Source organism: Thamnophis sirtalis, unplaced genomic scaffold (assembly GCF_051295495.1).
Source record: "Thamnophis sirtalis isolate CommonGarterSnake01/CBP01778 unplaced genomic scaffold, rThaSir2_p1.2 scaffold_1, whole genome shotgun sequence".
NCBI lineage: Eukaryota > Metazoa > Chordata > Lepidosauria > Squamata > Natricidae > Thamnophis > Thamnophis sirtalis.
The window spans coordinates 178,292,291-178,298,290 of NW_028261381.1; the positions used below are offsets into that span (position 1 = coordinate 178,292,291).

The 6,000-nt window shown below is 40.3% G+C and overlaps 1 pseudogene; it reads left to right on the forward strand.

Moving 5' to 3' along the window:
- Positions 1-4,799: 4,799 nt before the first annotated feature.
- Positions 4,800-5,746, forward strand: LOC148049924 (vomeronasal type-2 receptor 26-like; annotated as a pseudogene).
- Positions 5,747-6,000: the final 254 nt, after the last annotated feature.

Below are 6,000 nucleotides of genomic sequence, written 5' to 3' on the forward strand. Positions count from 1 at the left end.
ACAAAGTAGAATCAAAGTGATCCTAATGAGTTCCTCATAACATTCTGCCTCAAAGGCTAAACATTGGACCTGTCTGGACACTGAAAAGACAACCCAGGGCAGGCACTTCCCTCCGCTTGACCATGCTTGCATTATTTCTCTCTCTGACAATCAGCTAGAGAAAGTCAGCAGAATTGTTCATTATTCTGATGTAAGTTGTTTAATCACTCAGAAAAAAAATGCAAATTGCCGTGTACAAGTTGGGTCAAAGTAAACATTTAACAATATATACATCCAAGTATCACAGGAGCAATAAACTTTGGAATGTGGATTTAAAGTAATTTGCATATGATAAATCTTTAATTCTATTAAAATTGGAGTTGAAATACCATACTACAAATCTTCAATGATAAAAAAAAATCTTTTCTAATGTCCAGGAAGGAATCAAATAATTGTTGTCAGAGTTCGAAGTAATAGACCTGTACCAAGCAAAACTGAAGCATATGAATTCCTCAAAGAATAGCTTTATTGAATATCTCGTATTGGCACAAATTTGGTGAAAACTGACTCTGAAGCTTCCTGCGGTTTTTCACCGAATTGAAAGTAAATGTTTTCCTTCACCCCAAAACAATCAGTAACATAGTCCAATCAAAGCTCTGCCTGGTTGCCTGGTGACATCACTCCTCCTTCCTCTGGCCAGGTGTGAGAATGTCCTTGGTTCCCAAGAGAAAGTATTTTATTTTGGCTACAAAATCCCAGCTATCTCGAATTCACCCCTCCCTATCCCTCAGCTCCAGTGTGGCAACACTGAAGCTCCAAGATGGCTTTGGTCACGTCAGCTTGGAGGTAGATAGTTGTTACTTCTGATTGCTTAGATCTCCACAGTGGGAGCACCTTTGGTGACCATCTCAGAATGATAGAAGCCACAATGTCACATTTGTGGGTCTCAGTGAACTTCTCCCATTCAAGGAGGTCTCTTTTCTTTCAGATTCTTCCATATTTGAAGAATGCCCAGTTCAACAACAGTGCTGGAGATGAAATCTCCTTCTCAGGAAATGGACTGGGATCTCCTCGTTATGATCTCCTCAACTGGCTTTTCTTCCCCAATCAGTCTTTAGTCTCTGTGAAAATTGGAGAACTAGATCCCAGAGCTCCCCCAGGCCAGGATTTCACCATTAATTCTGACAAAATCACCTGGGCCTCAAAGGTGAGCTGGAAGAAAATCTTGAAGATTCAGGGAAAGGTTTGTTCCCTCATGAGGACACTAAACATTCTTCTAACTGGAAAATGGGTCTATTGAATAAAAAAAAACAGGTCAGCCATTAACACATTGGCGGTCTGACTTGTGGCAAGTCAACCAATGTTTAGGGTTGTGAAGTACTCCTGCTTGAAATCCAGGATACCGTTGGAGCAGGCAACAGTGATTTCAAGGAGCCATTCCCATTCAGTCGGATCCTGAGGGGTTTTTGTTATAGAAAAGCTGTAATCAATGACATAAGAATTTCCTTGCATTCTGAGGTCCCAGATCCAATCTCCAGCTTCCCTTTGTGGGCCAGGAGTGTTCCTGGGTGATTTGAATCCTGGTCCTGGTGATTTGTCTTCAGAAGTTATAGGCACTTTACCACTGGAGGTTTTTAAGAAAAGACCAGACAGCCTCCTATTTGAAATGGTGTAGGGTCTCCTGCTTAAGTGGAGGGTTGGACTAGAAGACCTCCAAGTTCCTTTCCAGCTCTTTTTGTATTGATTGATTGATTGATTGAACCTTTCTAGTCTGAGTCCTTTTACCACTTTCTTGCAAATTTTGTCTGCCATTCCTTTTCTGTATTTTACAATTCTGGTTTTGACCTGCTGGAGTATTTTATTTCTTTTTTGTATAAGGATAGATTGCAAAGAATGAATCCAGCAGTTCTGCTTTTTCCTGCTGTTTCCTCCTTGCTATCTTCTCCCCTGTGAATCATTTGCCTTTTCCCTTTTAGAAGGTGCCCTTTGCCAGGTGTGGCATGAAGAGGTGCCAGGCAGGAGAGAGGAGGAGAGTTCCAGAGGAAAGGAGGTTTGCTGCTACCAATGTGCCCTTTGTCCAGAAGGCACCATTTCTAATCAGACAGGTAGAGTGCATTTGAAATGTCGATAAACAAGGATTAAGGAAGATATTCAGTAAATCAAAATCTTTGTTGTTGTTATATTCGGTAAGATTGATATGCCTCAAAGTGTTCATAGTTTTCAGAAGGACCTTTCAGTTTGTGGATCTAAGCTGTCTTTCCCCCAAAGGCCACTGTTCCCATCCCACCTTCTCCATCCCTTAGAAATTTACAGCAGTGCAGTTTTAAGGAACAATTTTCTGGTTTCCTGCTAGCTTTTCTAAACCAATTGCCAAATCCAATTGGGAAAACCAGCTTCCAGTCTTTCCTTGAAGGGTTGTGCTTCAAGATATTTAAGTGTGCCTTCTTCTGTCAGCACTATTAAACTCCCAGGAAATTGATTGACCTATATAAGAAAGAGGACATTTGTCTATCTATGTCTTCCAACCCTTCCCTACAAAGAACAGATGAACGGATAGATATGAAGTACAAAGCAGAGATGTTGATTAAGAGGTAACCAATAAATAATGTACATCAAAACAGAAAGGTTCATGGCTGACATATTTCTTTGTCTTCTTGAGGTCCCAGTATAAAGTGCTTTTCAAACGGAAAAGTCCATTAATAATGCAAGTTCCCAGTGACTGGACAGAGTGATTTCCTTCCCATAGCTAGGTGAAAAGGCCACCTGGAGCTGAACAGACTTTGGCCTCTTTGTAAAATCTCATCATCATGAATAAAAGATGATTTGACCTTTTTGATGAAATGAAATTCAATAGTGAAAAAAGTAAAGTTTTACATTTAGGCAAGAAAAACAAAATGCACAGGTGTAGTATATGTGGTATTTGGCTCAATAGTAGTAACTTTGAGAGGGATCTTGGAGTCTTAGTGGAACACTATTTAAATAGGATCCAGCCGTGTGGAGCAGCTGCCAAAAAAGCCAACACAGTTCTAGGCTGCATTAACAGAGGCATAGACTCAAGATCACGTGAAGTGTTAGTACCACTTTATAATGCCTTGGTAAGGCCACACTTGGAATATGGCATTCAGTTTTGTTCGCCATGATGTAAAAAAAGATGTAGACACTCTAGAAAGAGTGCAGAGAAGAGCAGCAAAGATAATTAGGGGTCGGGAGGCTAAAACATTTTTATTTTATTTATTTATTTATTTATTTGTTTTGTCAAGCGTGTAAAAGATAATAGATTTAAGTACATACAAGATTATGAATACATGAAATGGATACAAATGAATGGTAGGACAGCGACAGTTAGGCACATTGGTGCACTTATGCAGGCCCCTTACAGACCTCTTAGGAATGGGGTGGAGGTCAACAAGTCTAAGGTTAAAGTTGTGGGGGTTTGGGGAAGAAACCACAGAGTCAGATTGACCACTGATGCATTCCAGGCATTGACCACTCTTGCTGAAGTCATATTTTCTGCAATAGAGTTTAGTACAGTTTACCTTAAGTTTGCATCTATTGTGTGCTCGTGTATTGTTGTGGTTGAAGATGTTGTCATTGACAGGTAGAACATTGTAGTAGATACTTTTATGTACTACACTTAGGTCAGGCCAGAGGTGGCATAGTTCTAAGTTGTCTAAGCCCAAAATTTCAAGCCTGATGGCATAAGGGATTCTGTTGCGAGCAGAGGAGCAGAGGACTCTTCTCATGAAATATCTCTAGGCTCACTCAATTGTATTAATGTCCAATATGCACTGTGGGTTGCACACAAATCAGCTGTATTTGAGAATTGGTTTAGCAAATGGTTTGTTTACTCTGGTTAGTAGTACAGTGTTACCAGACAAGAAGCTACACAGGATTAGGTTAACAACTCTTAGTACCTTTTTGGCATTGTTACAGTGAGCTCTGGCACTCAGATCATTAGAGATGAGTACTTCAAGGTCCTTGACAGAGTGGGGGGGGGGGTCATCTATGAGGTATCTGGCTAGCTTATATTTTGTATTCTGATTTTATTTTTGCTGATGTGAAAGACAGGGCATTTTTATTGAGATTTGAAGTTGCAAATTGTTTGACCATTCTGACATATAGTCAAGGTCTTTCTCAAGAGTAGCAGTATTGTTGCTTGAATGGTTTTAAATCCTCAGTGAAGAGAATGCAGTTGCTTATATGATGGCAAAGGTCATTTATGTAAAGAACAGTTGCTGGAACTGGGTATGTCTAGCTTGATGAAAAGAAGGACCAGGGGAGACAAAACAGCAGTGTTCCAATAACTCATGGATTGCCTCAAAGAAGAGGGAGTCAAGCTATTCCCCAAAGCACCCGAGGGTAGGACAAGAAGCAATGAGTGAAAACTAATCAAGGAGACAAGCAACTTAGAACTATGGAGAAATTTCCTGAAAGTTAGAAAAATTAATCAGTGGAGCAACTTGCCTCCAGAAGTTGTGAATGCTCCAACACTGAAAGTTTTTAAGAAGAGATTGAATTATTTGAATTTACTTTATTTGTATGCCTCCCTTTTACCTGAAAGGGACTCAGGGCGGCTCACAATTCAAAGGAGGGGAAAAAAACCAAACAAAATTAGAAAACATAAAGACGATACACAATTAAAAAAACACATCATTTGTTTGAAATGGTATAGGGTTTCCTACCTATGCAGGAGGTTGGACTATAAGCCCTCTAAGGTACCTTCCTGTTTATTATAAGGAAGTCATATGACCCATAAACTGCACACCTGATCGTTCATCACTGTCTTTGTGGGTTAATCAAGGCAAAAATAGAAACTGATCATGGCAAATGCCACTGTAATCATTACACAAATATTCTTGATTTTAGATGCAGCCCACTGTGACCCTTGCCCAGAAGACCAATACCCTTTCAAGGACAAGGACCAATGCATTGCAAAGAAGATCCACTTCCTTGCCTATCAAGACACCCTGGGATACACTTTAGCTCCTCTAGTACTTTTACTTTCTCTGATCACATTTGCAGTCCTGGTGATTTTCCTTAAGCATCGTGACACACCCATCGTCAAAGCCAACAACCGAGATCTCACCTACATCCTCCTGGTCTCCCTCCTTCTCTGCTTCCTCTGCTCCTTCCTCTTCATTGGTCGACCCGGAAAGCACATCTGTCTCTTCCGACAAACTGCCTTTGCCATTCTCTTTTCCCTTGCAGTTTCCTCCGTCTTGGCAAAAACTGTCATGGTGGTTCTGGCCTTCATGGCTACCAAAGCAGGAAACAAAACAAGGAAATTTTTAGGAAGACCAGTGACCATCTCCATTGTCTTAGGCTGTCCCCTGGTTCAAATAGTTCTTTGTACCACCTGGTTGGTCACCTCTCCCCCATTTCCCAACTTTGACTTTCACTCATTGTTTGGAGAAATGATCTTGGAATGTAATGAAGGCTCAGCTTCCATGTTTTACACTGTTCTCGCCTACCTGGGTTTCTTGGCTCTCATCAGTTTCACTGTGGCCTTTCTGGCTAGGAAACTGCCAGTTTTAATGAGGCCAAGTTCATTACTTTCAGCATGCTGGTCTTTTGCAGTGTTTGGATCTCCTTCCTCCCCACTTATCTGAGCACCAAAGGGAAGTCCATGGTGACTGTGGAGATCTTCTCCATCTTGGCCTCTGGGGCTGGTCTCTTGGCTTGCATCTTTTTCCCCAAATGCTACATTATCCTACTTAGACCCAATCTGAATTGTAGAGAGAATATAATGAGACACAAGAATCTCTAATTGGAAAATTTTATTTTGACTTTGGGGCATTTTTTTACTTTGTCTGATTTCTTAAAAATGATGAATATTGAGTAATTGGTATTCAGATAATTTGCTTGAACATAAAGTATCAGTTAATCATCAACAATCACCCATTGTTTTATTTTTCATTTAACCTTTTTATCTCCAGTGAAACCCCAGAGATCAACTGAGAAGTACACCTTGATAGCAAAAATGTGGATATTAGTGATAAGGGTTTTAAGATTAAAATTATA